General features: G+C 39.0%; 1 protein-coding gene across 1 annotated transcript in view; it reads right to left on the reverse strand.

Annotated features, from left to right (window-relative positions):
• Window positions 1–14,236, reverse strand: part of ANKRD45 (ankyrin repeat domain 45) — a 306,215-nt gene that overhangs the window by 225,420 nt on the left and 66,559 nt on the right. The window lies entirely within an intron of this gene.

Here is a 14,236-nt window from a genome sequence, read left to right on the forward strand (position 1 = left end):
TGTCTGGAGCAGTCTACTCCATCCCCCCTTATCAGTGTTTAGATACAGGCATTCTATTTCAACTGAGTTCACAGCTTCTATGCTTGCTCCAGCAGATAATCACTGTGCACTTTTGCATTCTACCAAAGCAACAACAGATATAGATACAGCCATAGAAGGAAATGTGTGGGGGGAGTTAGAGCTTTACAATTCTGAAACTTAAAAGAAACGGTTAATTGCGAGGCACTGCAGTATAAATTTGCAAGTAAGGTAATTAAAGTACATATTATTATATTTTGTCTCTATCCCAACTTGTTTTATGTCCCTTTAAGTTAAATTAAAGAAAACAAAAACAAACAAAAAATATGAAAGAAAAATAGTTAATGTATTCCTGTTTACAAAATTAAAGAGACACTAAACCCAACCATTTTTCTTTTATGATTCTTTTATGATTCAGGTAGAGAATACAATTTTAAACAACATTCCAATTTACTTATATGATCAAATTTGCTTCATTCTTTAAATATCCTTTGTTGAAGAAATAGCAATTCACATGGGTGAACCAATCACACAAGGCATCTATGTGCAGCCACCATTTAGCAGCTTCTGAGCCTATCTAGATATGCTTTTCAGCAAAGGATATCAAGAGAATGAAGCAAATAAGATAATAGAAGTAAACCAGAAAGTTGGTTAAAATGTCATGCTCTTTCTAAATCATGAAAGAAAAAAATTGGGGTTCATTTCCCTTTAATAAAAATATCAGACTAACAGCTTGTTTTTTTATACGTTGATATATTTTTTAAACTATGTGATTTTCATCTGGATTGTAATTCTAGCTCAAATCATGTATACACCATTTACAATATGCTGGGTCCGTCAGTATATGTTTTCTAAAAGATCTACGCAGAATGTATTTTGGTCCTGAAACCCCTGTAAATATGCAGAGTGTTAGTGGATGGGTTATATAGGGAGCAGACTACTACAGGAACAATATATAAAACAAAACCAATAGTATACAGCACTTACAGGTACAAATCCCACAATCCGGAATCCCAAAATCCAAACATATTTTAAAATCCAAACTTTGCAATCAAAATTTTTATTGAAATAAAATGATCAAAAAAATACTATTTTCCCCTTCCTGGAAGTCATAGTCGTCTCTGCCTCTGTCTTTGGTTTGATTTTTGTGTTATAAAATGCAGATAATAGTCTATGTTTATTTTAAACAGCTATTACCTTTCTTATTACAGTACTGTACTATCTTTCTGATGCTACTATGTATACAAAAGTCTTAAAATGATATAAAACTTCCTTTAGGTTATATGTATAAACTGTATTATGACAAGTAAATATTGCCTAAATGACATAGGATATTGTTGTTTACACTTGGTTCCATCCCCTCTCCAAGCTGACCCATTTCAAAGATGCAAATATTCCAAAATCCATACTATTTCAAAATCTAAACCCTTTCCGGTCCCAAGCAGTGCGGATCAAGGGGTTTCTTCTTGTACTAAAGTTATTCTTTATTTAATATTGTAAAGCAATGCTCACAACTTAAAAAAATATATAAAACCAGAAAATTAATTAGCCAGGTTCACATACTGTATTTATGGGAGACAAGTAATGTTAACCTAAAAAATTAGGAGGAAGGGGTAAAATTCTAACAGCTATGTCTCCCTATATTTGTTACGCTTTGTGACATACTCTGGAAATAACAGTCAATGACGTGAACTCTGTAATAGCCTTTACACATTTTACTAACAGGGCAGATAACCAACCACATCCTTTCAATAACCTCCTCCACATATCTCTTCCCCAGCATGTGACTTCCCTCACATCCTGTCTATTATATACAGAATATTTCATAAAGCGTTAACAATCAATTGCTAAATGCTAAGTATATATAATTTCTTGTCACTCTGAAACTGCAGATAAAATATCTAAAGAGGAAGTTATTACACAGTCACTTTTGGGATAGTTCACGTGTAACGTAAATATTTATTTACATCTAAAAAAATAGCATTTTAAATGTATTTCCAATTTTGGAAAACTGTTTTTTGTGCCAAATAAACCTATTTTTTTCTTGTCAGACCTGTGAACTTCGTGTCTGTCCATGAAAAAAGCTGTGAGAGTTTTCTCAAGTAACCAATTAAAATAACTACAGCAGTGTGAAAAATGCATCGCGTATATATTAGGCTTTTCACCTAGCAAACTAATCTTGGTCAATGACTTTTGAAACAGGTGTTGACCATATTTGGTGTGCAATAATGAATTACAATCTGTCTCCTTTCTACAAAGTGGCCTTACTAGTTCATTCAGGGTGATTGACAGGTCACTCAAGAGCAAGGGAAGGCCAGAGCCTGACTGGCAATAAAAACTAGTCCTATTTTCCACTGAGTCCGTAGAATGCACATGCCCCGTTTTTTCAAGGGGATTACTGGGATACTCTTTCTCCCAATATTTATTTTTTAGAATTAAATTATAATTGCTTATAATTAAAAAAAAAGCCAGATTGTTGTTATACAGAGACCCTACAACATGATTTCATCAATGACTCCTTCACAATGTGAAAATTATTATCCATAGTGTGATCTGGAGAAGACTTTCAAAACTGTGTGTCACTCTTTCTCACATTGTCACTTAACTAGACGTTAGAAACCAAAGGAGGGCAACTAAAATGGTACTTGGTGTAGGAAATAAAATTTACAAGGATATACTATGTGGCCTAAATACATATAGCTCAGAGGAGGAAAGAGAGATGATATAGCTGCATCACCTGACCAGCAGCATCAACCCCTTAAATTGTAGCTAACCAGCTTCTGCAGCCCACCGGAAAATCTCCTGGTATCCTGGTAGGGCAATCCAGCCTTGGGCCGGTGCTGCAAAAGAGTTTTCTTCTGCAATAGTAAATGTGGGCAATTGATACAAAAATGAGTAGACAGGTCAAGTAGCTGAGAACCTTATCTGCCCATCTAATGATAGATGGGGATGTTCGTCTTGTTTTTTCATAACTACACTAGGAAAACTTATTTGTGGGTGAGATTCTCTAAAAGCAAAGCACATCTCACTGAGCAGCAGTTCAGAAACTCATTGGCCTAGATTTAATAAAATCTATTTGTTGAACTAATAACTTGCGGAAAAACAGCATTTGAAATTTACAGAATTCATAAAGATTAGTACATCATCTGTGAGTTAATAATAAAGTTCTATAATCAGTGGAGTCAAATCTATCTCGTAACCATTCACATCTTGGCACATTGAATTAATCCCACTGTGAAGGATACCAGTGTAACAAAATAATACTCTATAGAAAAGCCCACTCTAAAATATGTAGAAAAGAAATGAAAGAGAAATAAAATACAAAAATTGGAAACCTTTTCAGCTTTGAATTAGCGATACACAGCCTCAAGACAAAATACTTCAAGGGTCATAATAATGAAAAATATGCTTTAATTTGTTAGAGCATGTTATTTTAACACTGGTGATGCCCCAACTCCATGGGTTTAACCCCTGCAAAGGGGTTCAACACATCATTAAAGTACAGCTTGAGAGCCAAAGTGCACTGCTGGTTCCAAGCAGAAACTGATGCTGGCCAAATCAGCAGCGGTAGTCACGTAACCTAGCGGTGTGTCTACTGCTGCTAATTGGGTGACCGGTAGTTTCTGTTTGGGAGCAGCTGTACTCTGCAGCTCTCAAGTGGTATTTTAAATATGTGTTTAAGCCCCTTTGTAGTGGTTAACCAAATAGAGTTGAGGTGTCAGTAGTGTTAAAATAAATGCTTTAAAGAATTAGAACATGTACTTTTTTTCATTATTACCGCTCTTTCACAAGGGTAAAATATAACCCTTAATAATTTCAAATACTGGGCCGAGGTGTAGGTTAAAAACCCAGACTACAAGACATGCAAATATTTTACAATTACAACCATCTTACATAAACCGCTTTAGAAAAGTGTTTACTAAGTCTTGTGGTTGTATTTATGTATTTATTGTTTTTCTACATTGCTAGTAGTTTTCATTTGATGTGCAAGATATCAAAGATATACTTTAAGCAACTATAGATGTAAATGGCACTAATGACGGAAGAGATAAAACATTGCTTAAAGGGACATTAAACACTAAAGCCTAAATGTAGCCACCAACAAGCAAGCACTATCCAAGGGTGCTGAACCTAAAATGGGCAGGCTGCTAAGCTTTACATTCCTGCTTTTTAAATAAAGATAGCAAGAGAACAAAGAAAAAACAAAATGTATGCTTACCTGATAAATGTCTTTCTTTACAGGCATGGAGAGTCCACAAATCATTCCAATTACTAGTGGGATATTCACAACTGGCCAGCAGGAGGAGGAAAAGAGCACCCCAGCACAGCTGTTAAGTATCACTTCCCTTACCCATAACCCCCAGTCATTCGGCTGAAGGGAAATGGAAAAAGAAGAAAACACAAAGGTATAGAGGTGCCTGAGGTTTTAAAAAAAATAAACTACCACCTGATTGCAAATAAGGGTGGGTCGTAAACTCTCCATGCCTGGAAATAAACAAATGTATCAGGTAAGCATACATTTTGTTTTCTTTCCTATGGCATGGAGAGTCCACAAATCATTCCAATTACTAGTGGGAACCAATACCCAAGCTAGAGGACACAGAATAAAAGGGAGGGAGAACAAGACAGGCGGACCTAAACCAAAGGCACCACCGTTTGAAGAACTTTTCTCCCAAAAGCAGCTTCAGCTGAGGCAAAAGTATCAAATTTGTAAAATTTGGAAAGGGTATGGATAAAGGACCAAGTGGCCGCCTTACAAATTAGCTTCAATCTTGAAAGCTCTAGTGGAATGAGCCGTAAATTCTCTCAGAAGGCTGTTGTCCAGCTGTCTCATAAGCCAAACAGATAACACTTCTCAACCAGAGAGAAAGAGTGGTAGAAGTGGCCTTCTGACCCCTAAGCTTACCAGAGAAAACAACAAACAGGACAGAAGACTGACGAAAATCTGTAGTTGTTTGAAGGTAAAATTTTACACATTCAAGTTATGCAAAAGACGTTCCTTCTTGGAAGAAGGATTGGGACAAAAAGAGTTTGTCCCAATTTCCTGATTAATACTGCAATCCGACACTGACTTAGGGAGAAACCCCAGCTTAGTATGGAGGACCGCCTTATCAGCATGAAAAATAAGGTAAGGGGAATCACACTGCAAAGTACAATTTCAAGAAGAAACAAAACCTTCCAAGATAGAATTTTAATATCAACAGAATGCATCGGCTCAAACGGAGCCTGCTGCAAAACTGGTTTACGAGCCTGAAGCATAGTATCTATGACTATGACTATTAGAATCACAGAAGCTCTCTCCTGCTTGATGCAAGCAATAACTCGTGGAAGGAGAGCAAACAGAGGGAACAGGTAAGCTAGATTGAAGTTCCAAGGAACCGCCAGGGCGTCTATCAGAACGGCTTGCGGATCTCTTGACCTTGAACCGTACTTTGGAAGCATGGCGTTTTGAAGAGACGCCATCAGATCCAACTCCAGAATCCCGTAGCTGAAGGTTATCTTTGAGAAAACCTTTGGGTGAAGAGCCCACTCTCCTGGATGAAAAGTCTGTCTGCTCAGAAAATCCGCTTCCCAGTTCACAACAGTTGAGACTCCGCCCACTGGAAAATGCGAGTTACCTCTGTCATTGCTAAAGAGCTCTGAGTTCCTCCCTAGTGGTTAATGTAAGCCACCAAGGTGATGTTGTCCGATTGGAATCTGATAAACCAGACCAAAGCTAGTTGAGGCCAAGCTGTCAAGGCATTGAGGATTGCTCTTAACTCCAAGATGTTTATTGGAAGTGTAGACTCCTCCTGAGTCCACAGGTCCTGGGCTTTTAAGGAGCCCCAGACTGCTCCCCAACCTAACAGACTGGCATCCGAGGTCACAATCACCCAGGAAGGTCTCAGGAAACATGTGCCTCGAGACAGATGATCCTAAAAAATCCACCATAAGAGAGAGTCTCTTGTCAGAGGGTCCTGAACTATCCTCTGAGAGAGATCCGAGTGGTCTCTGTTCCATTGACTGAGCATGCATAACTGCAGAGGTCTCAGATGGAACCGAGCAAAAGGAATGATGTCCATGGAGGCAACCATCAGACCAATCCCCTCCATGCATTGAGCCACTGATGGACGAATAGCAGACTGGAGAGAAAAGCACAAAGCAAGAGGTTTGGATTTTCTGACATCTGTCAGAAAAATCTTCATGGACAGGGAATCTATAATTGTTCCTAAGAAACACACCCTTGTATTTGGTACAAGGGAACTCTTTCCCAGTTTCACTTTCCACCTGTGGGAACGTAGAATAGACAACAACATATCTGTATGAGATCTTGCTAAATGAAAAGATGGCGCTTGAACTAAAATGTCATCCCTGATACAGGATAGGGGGCGGACCCTTCATGCTGACTTAGAATCAGCGAAAGGCTTTTTGGCTTACTTTCCTTTATTCCAAGGCTTACCAGACCTCCAAGAAGACTTGGATAGTTCTGGCTTGGAAGAGGAAAAGGAAGACTTTTGTCTCTTAAAGTTACGAAAGGAACGAAAATTAGAAAACTGGTGACCCTTAGGTCTATTCTTTTTATCCTAAGGTAGGAAAGAGCACTTTCCACCAGTAATATCTGAAATTATTTCAGCCAGACCTGGACTAAACAAGGTTTTACCCTTATAAGGCAGAGACAAAAGTTTGGACTTGGATGAGACATCTGCAGACCAAGATTTTAACCACAGAGCTGTAACAAATGCCTGCCTGATATCACTGTCCCTTTGAGACTGCCTTCCCTGCTACTGACAATCATACTGTTTGGGGAGTATCTGCATTCAACAAATAATTAATCATTCATGCACCTGATTCCCTAAGCCTCTTTTTAAATCCTCTCAGGCCTAATGTGCATTGCATTAGCTTTAAAATGTTGTTCCAGAACAGAGGTCTGTGATTGTTCCAGCATGGATTTTTACCAGCATATTCAAACTACAGCCTTTCCTTTTAGCTATGCTTAAAATTCCTGGACACTGCTACTTAACAAACTCTGAACTTATTCTAAATTACAAGTATGCATTTGGTTATAATCACTCTCTAATTACTACAACAGCATCTTGCTCAGAACTTTATAACTATTCTCTGCTACAAGTTGTCATAGCTGAAATATTCTCCTCCAAATATGTTAATATATTCAGAACTCTGCATCTATGTGTTCAGTTAAACAGCTTTTCCTGTGATTTTCCAATATATGCACAAACAGTATTTAATGCCTTAAACTTGCAATTTGTCTATCACCTGTGCTGCTCTGCGTATTACTGACATACAGCTCTATATAATATTATGTACTGTGAACCTGCAACAACTCACAGTATCAATTCATATTTCCATTGAAGCCAGAATATATTGTATACATATATTTCACTCTCCATAAATTGTACAATAACTTCTTGAAACAATGAATCACATCTATCCACGTCCAGGATACTTTTCCCTGGGTCAGGGCTTGGTTTCTCCAATTCCCTACCACTGCCCCGAGGGTCTGTGTCCTGAGGGCATATACACCGAAACATGACAGAAAGCTAATGCCTAAAAAAGTATTTCGCAGTGGTAGTGGATGCTCCGACCCAGGAAGAAAAATAAAAAATTACAACCTATCTCAGACCCAAGCTATCCCTGAAGGAAAAACAGAAGATTTTCATACTTTTAAAAATGTAAAGACACAGTACTCCCATTCTAGAGTATCCTCTACTCCTCATGTTCATGGTTTCCATTTTGGTGAAACTGATTATAAATCTGACTATGAAAATTAAGAGAATGTATCCATAGATTCAGCAGAAAAAAAATCAGATCTTTAAAGATTTAAAGAGACAGAACCACTTTTCTAAAATTTCATCTACTCCTCATGTTCGTAATTTCCATTTTGGTGAAACTGATTCTGAATCTGACTATGAAAATAAAGAGAATGTATCCATAGATTCAGCAGAAAAAAATCAGATCTTTAAGGATTTAAAGAGACAGAACCACTTTTCTAGAATTTCATCTATTTATGTTTGTGATTTCCATTTTGGTTAAACTGATTCTGAGTCTGACTATGTAACTGAAGAGAATGTATTCATAGATTCAGTAGAAAAAATTCAGATCTTTAAAGATTTAAAGAGACAGGACTACTGTTCCAGAATACCATCTACTCCTCCTGTCTGTGATTCCCATCCTGGTGATACTGACTCTGAGTCTGAATATGTCAATGAGGAGGATGACTTCACAGATCCAGCTGAACTGGCATTAGACTGGTATGAGCGCAACTTTAATTCGCCACAAAATCAGACAAAACATCAACCTATTGGCTATAATGACATCCTGGGATGCTATATTTACAATATAGATGCTACAGACAGCTCCCATCATGAAACCTCTCATGGAAATGCTGATCTTCCTATTTCTGATATTCCCAGGGATTCTGTAGATTGGACAGATTCAGAGCTGGAAGAAGATACATCTGGTTTGCAAACTGCAGTTTGGAGAAATGGTCCCCTCAAGAACTATGCTGATTTTTTACTTTTAGAATTATGCATCCAGTGATGAAGAGAATGTCTGCTCTCAAACTGATATAAGGTACTCCAGGCCACAGTGAGACCATCCTAAGAAGCCTCATATTGGGAAGAAATATCAGTTATCTAAGCTCTCTAAAAAAAAGAAGAAAAAGAAAATCTTTCTGCCTACAGAACTCAGAAGTGTAAAGAGGAAACTCAGCCTGAATCTCCTGTTTCAGTTTCTGTTGTGCCAGATCCTCTCTTGCCTCATGATACTCTCCACACCAAGCTGGATGTTGGTTCTAGTCGCCATCAGTCTGTTTTTGAAGCACCTAATAGTTTCTCTTCTCAAACTCTACAATTACAAACACTGCTTTCAACTGCTGATTCCTTCATACCTCTCATGCTGCCTCAATGTCTGTAAACCCTGTGCTAGAAGCAAAAGATCATTTTGTTAGATAGACAACCTTTCAGTTTTCCAGAGGTAGACCCTGGAGAATTTAGCCCTGTAATTCAAACTCAAATAAGTATGCCTGATCAACCCCAGAAAACTTCTCAGTCAGAATTTTGTGTCACAATTCCTCCGCATCTACCTGAGAGTGACATATTTCAGTACACTCCACCTTCTCAAAGTTCTTCTGTTACTGCATCTAAGAAAATATTTTCCTTGGGAGATACTTTTCATCAACCTACATTTTCTACTACATCTGATCCCTGTACAGGAATTCCTGATACTGAACCCTGTGAGGATATTATTAAACCTAGTTCCCAAGTGGACGTTCTTGACCCTGAATCGTGTACTAATGTTTTTCAACAAGATTCCCCAGTGGCCACTCCTGTCCCTGTTTCCCATGATGATACTACTAAACCTGGAATCAAGGTGGACTCTCCAGTTTTCTACCCTGGTATGGGAATTCCTTTGTTTAACCCGGAAATGGGTGTAATAATACTTGATCCTGAAGATAGCCATGCCCTCTGCTCAGAAGCGAGTATGGTTCTTGGTTCTAAAGTGGGTCTTGTAAATTCTTCGTTTGTGAACCCTGAAGAAAGCCTTGCCCTCTGCTCAGGAGAGAGTATGGTACTTGGCTCTAAAGTGGGTTCTTTTTCTTTAGTTGAACCTGATCCCAGTACAAGTATCTCAGCAACGGTCCCAAATTTGGACACTCATGTGTCTAATCCTAATGAGGGTATAGCAGTCTTCAAGTCTCTTGCCTATGAACAAAGCCTTGACGTTGGCACACCTGTCCTCAGTTCTTCCATCCTCGAACCTTGCCCTGGTGTGGGCATTCCTGAACCATGCCCTGGAGTGGGCATTCCTGTACCTGATCCTACTGAGGATATTCCTGAACCTTGCCCTGGCGTGGGGATTCCTTTACCTGATCCTATTGAGGATATTCCTGAACCTTGCCCTGGCATGGGCATTCCTTTACCCGATTCTACTGAGGATATTCCTGAACCTTGCCCTGATGTGGGTATTCCTGAACCTTGCCCTGGTGTGGGCATTCCTTTACCTGATCTTAGTGAGGACATTCCTGAACTTGGCCCCATAACAGGTATTCATATACCTGATCCTAGTGAGAACACTCTTGATTCTGAATCCAGTAAGGACACATTTGATATTGAACCAGAAGATGGCAAGAACTGGTCAAATCTTGCACTCTACACTCCTATCTCCTACTTTGAAGGAAGCCCTACTATTGGGTTAGAAGTGGCTATAGCTTTTGGAGTATATATAATCCTCAGCAAAGAGGTTAATTCTGAGGGTACTGAAATCTCTGATCCAAAAGTGGTTAATCTGCTTTACAATCCAGAATACTGCATCTCTATTTCTGATGTTGAGGAAAGTCTACTCATATGTCTAGGACTGGGTGCCTTTTCATTGGCTGTGTACATGGTCATCTGTCATGAAGTACATTCGCCTATCAACCCTGAGGATGATTCCGGGGTTGGAAGCTCATTGTATGTTACGTTCAAGCATTCTCATGATGACTACAAGAAAGATGACTTCAAGTTTTGCTCTAATCATTTTCAAGATCTTTTGATACCTGAAATCCATGGCCTTCACATTGTCATTTTGCTTTTTCAAGAGATCTTTAACCTTCCTTTCTTTATTTCGGATTGGACTCACCACCTCCATGCAGCTACTACCGGCTCTCCATGTCATTGTTGTTCTCTCTTCATTTGGATTGCGTTGAACGCCCAGAGGTCGCCTTTAAGGAGGGGGATCTGTAACATATGCCTGCCTGATATCACTGTCCCTTAAAGACTGCCTTCCCTGCTACTGACAATCATACTGTTTGGGGAGTATCTGCATTCAACTTACCTGCCAAATAATTAATCATTCATGCACCTGATTCCCTCAGGCTCTTTTTAAATGCTCTCAGGCCTAATGTGCATTGCATTAGCTTTAAAGTTTTGTTCCAGAACAGAGGTCTGTGACTGTTCCAGCATGGATTTTACCAGCATATTCAAACTACAGCCTTTCCTTTTAGCTATGCTTAAAATTATCTAATCACAAGTATCCATATAAATCCATTTTGTTTCCTGGACACTGCTACTTAACAAACTCTGAACTTATTCTAAATTACAAGTATGCATTTGGTTATAATCACTCTCTAATTACTAACAGCATCTTACTCAGAACTTTATAACTATTCTCTGCTACAAGTTGTCATAGCTGAAATTTCCTCCTCTAAATATGTTAATATATTCAGAACTCTGCACCTATGTGTTCAGTTAAACAGATTTCCTGTGATTTTCCAATATATGCACAAACAGTATTTAATGCCTTAAACTTGCAACTTGTCTATCACCTGTGCTGCTCTGCTTATTACTGACATACAGCTCTATATAATATTATGTACTGTGAACCTGCAACAAACCTTAGTTTGCATCTATGAGTCAATATTCTACCAGTTTACTCTGAAGCCTGAATATCTTACATTGCTATATTTTTCACTCATGAATCTTGCAGCTACTCCTATTAACTATAAGTCACAGTATCAATTTATGTTTCCATTGAACCCAGAATCTATTGTATACATATGTTTCACTCTCCATAAATTGTACAATAACTTCTTGCAACTATGAATCACAGAATATCATCTATCCACATCAAGGATACTCTTCCCGGGTCAGGGGTCGGTGTCTCCAATTCCCTACCACTGCCCCAAGGGTCTGTGTCCTGAGCGCATATACACCGGAACATAACAAGAGCTCTGCAAGCTAAAACTGTGAAACCAGACATCTTAGCTCCCAGTCTAAGAACTTGCATATTGGCATCACAAATAAAGGCATTGGCTAGCTTAAGAGCCTTAATCCTGTCTTGTATCTCCTCTATAGTGGTCTCTTCAAAAATAAGATTAGATAAGTAATTGCACCAATAAGATGCTGCCCCTGCAACTGTAGCAATACTAGCAACAGGCTGCCACTGTAATTCCTGATGAATATACATCATCTTCAAAAAAGCTCAAGCTTCTTATCCATGGGATCCTTGAAAGAACAACTATCCTCAATAGGAATAGTAGTTCTCTTGGCAAGAGTAGAGATAGCTCCCTCTACCTTGGGCACTGTGCGCCACGAGTCAAGAATAGAGTCAGCAACAGGAAACATCTTTTTAAAAACAGGGGACGGGGAATAAAGAATCCCTGGTTTATCTCATTCCTGAGCTATGACATCTGCCATACGGTCTGTAACTGGAAAGACATCTACAGAAGAGGGGACATCATACACCCTGTTAAGTTTACTAGACCTCTTACGATTATCAGCGACAGACGAGTCAGATTCCTCCAAAGTAGCAAGAATTTCCTTCAAATGTACACAGAGGTGTTCTACCTTAAATCTGAAATTAATCTCCTCTGAATCTGTAGTACTGGTCACTACAGTATCAGAATCTGACAATTCACCCTCAGAAGCCATTGAGGCAATATCATCATCAGATAACTGTGACATACTGACTAACGCAGCCTAAGTGGAGTCAGAACCCTTATTAACATTAATATTTTTAGACTTCCTCTTGCGCTTACCAGTCACCGGAAAGACTGATAAGGCTGCTGAAACAGCAAATGTTATCTGCACAGCAAAATCCTCTGGTAAATTAACACCCCCAGGAGGAGGCTGAGAGGAACCACAGGGCACTTCATGTGAAACAGGATGGGACATTTGAGAAGAAAGCTGAGGATTGGCATGGACAACATTTTCCTGAGAGACAGACTCAGGAGGCGACATCTTGTCTTTAAAATGTAAAGCTTTTTCCAAACATGTGGAACAAAATTACACAGGAGGAACTATCTGAGCCTCTAAACACAATAAACATTTTGCAAAATTAGTAGTAATATTTTGTTCAGAGTCCATTGCAGCAAGTTGATAATTCCCACAGAAAATTAGAAAATAATAATTAATGTGCAGGCAGAGTATAACACAAAAACATACCCCCACAGCACTAAAGAAAAACATACGCTACCTCTATATCCTCAGACTCACTGAGGTAACTCACCACACCGGAACCAGGAGTTTCCCACTAGCAAGATTCGGCAAGAAACAGGCAATCCGTCCGTGATAACTGGTAAGCTTAGAGACAACACGCCACTCAGCTCTTCAAGCCAAAATGAAACGAAGGCAGAAGAGCGGAGGGTCACATGAACGCACGTAAAACTTTCAACAGCGCCACAGTGTCAAAGCACGCAAAATCAAAGCGCTATGAAAAACACACCAATACAAGTCCCCTTATCATGACCCAAAATATCAAATAAAGTTAGCCATCATCCTAACGTGTCCAGCCTGAGTCAGACTCTACATATATAGGGCTAAATATTAACCCGCTATGCTCCTAAAAAAACAGTTCCACATTAAAGAAGTGCCCTCTTTAAAATGCTGCCCTTTTAGTATACATTCCCATACACAAGAAATAAAACCATAAGATGATCCACAGAGGATTAACCTCTAGAGTGCTGTTCTCAGGACCTAGAAAGCAATAGCACTTACCTGTGGATCCGGCTGCAGAGCAGGAACAGTTTCTTAGGTGTGATAGATACTCCACTCTTTATCAGGAACCTGTAGAAAAAGAAAAAACAAAGTAACCAACTCTGGTTTTCTATCCAAGGGGTAGCATAGGTGTTAAATAGGTGTTGAAATAAAGCAAGGACCACCTCGCCACCTTCTACCTGCTAAAAGCCACCATTACTAAAGAGATTGACATGGACACAGCATAGCCCCAAATCCTTGCTTGCAGGGAAAAGTACCCATAAAATAATTAAATATCTTCAGACACCATCTTTGCACTTCCTCTATTGACAAAGTCAAAGAGAATGACTGGGGGTTATGGGTAAGGGAAGTGATACTTAACAGCTGTGCCGGGGTGCTCTTTGTCTCCTCCTGCTGGCCAGGAGTGAATATCCCACTAGTAATTGGAATGATTCATGGACTCCCCATGCCATAGGAAAGAAATTGATAATAGGAGTAAATTAGAAAGTTGCTTAGAATTGCATGCTCTATCTGAATCATGAAAGAAAAAATTTGGGTTTAGTATCCCTTCTGTTTAATAATTTATTTATATGTATAGATAATCTGTTATTAAAAATGAAAACTATCTAATAAGAAATCATAAGAGTGGACTACGCTATGCACATGCGCAGTTTGTTGCATTCCTCGTGAACGCACGTTGGAGACCACTCTGTACGTCAGTTTCTAAAATAAGGAAATGGCTGTGGGGAGGAGTTAGTAAGGTAACG

Source organism: Bombina bombina, chromosome 10 (genome assembly GCF_027579735.1).
Source record: "Bombina bombina isolate aBomBom1 chromosome 10, aBomBom1.pri, whole genome shotgun sequence".
NCBI lineage: Eukaryota > Metazoa > Chordata > Amphibia > Anura > Bombinatoridae > Bombina > Bombina bombina.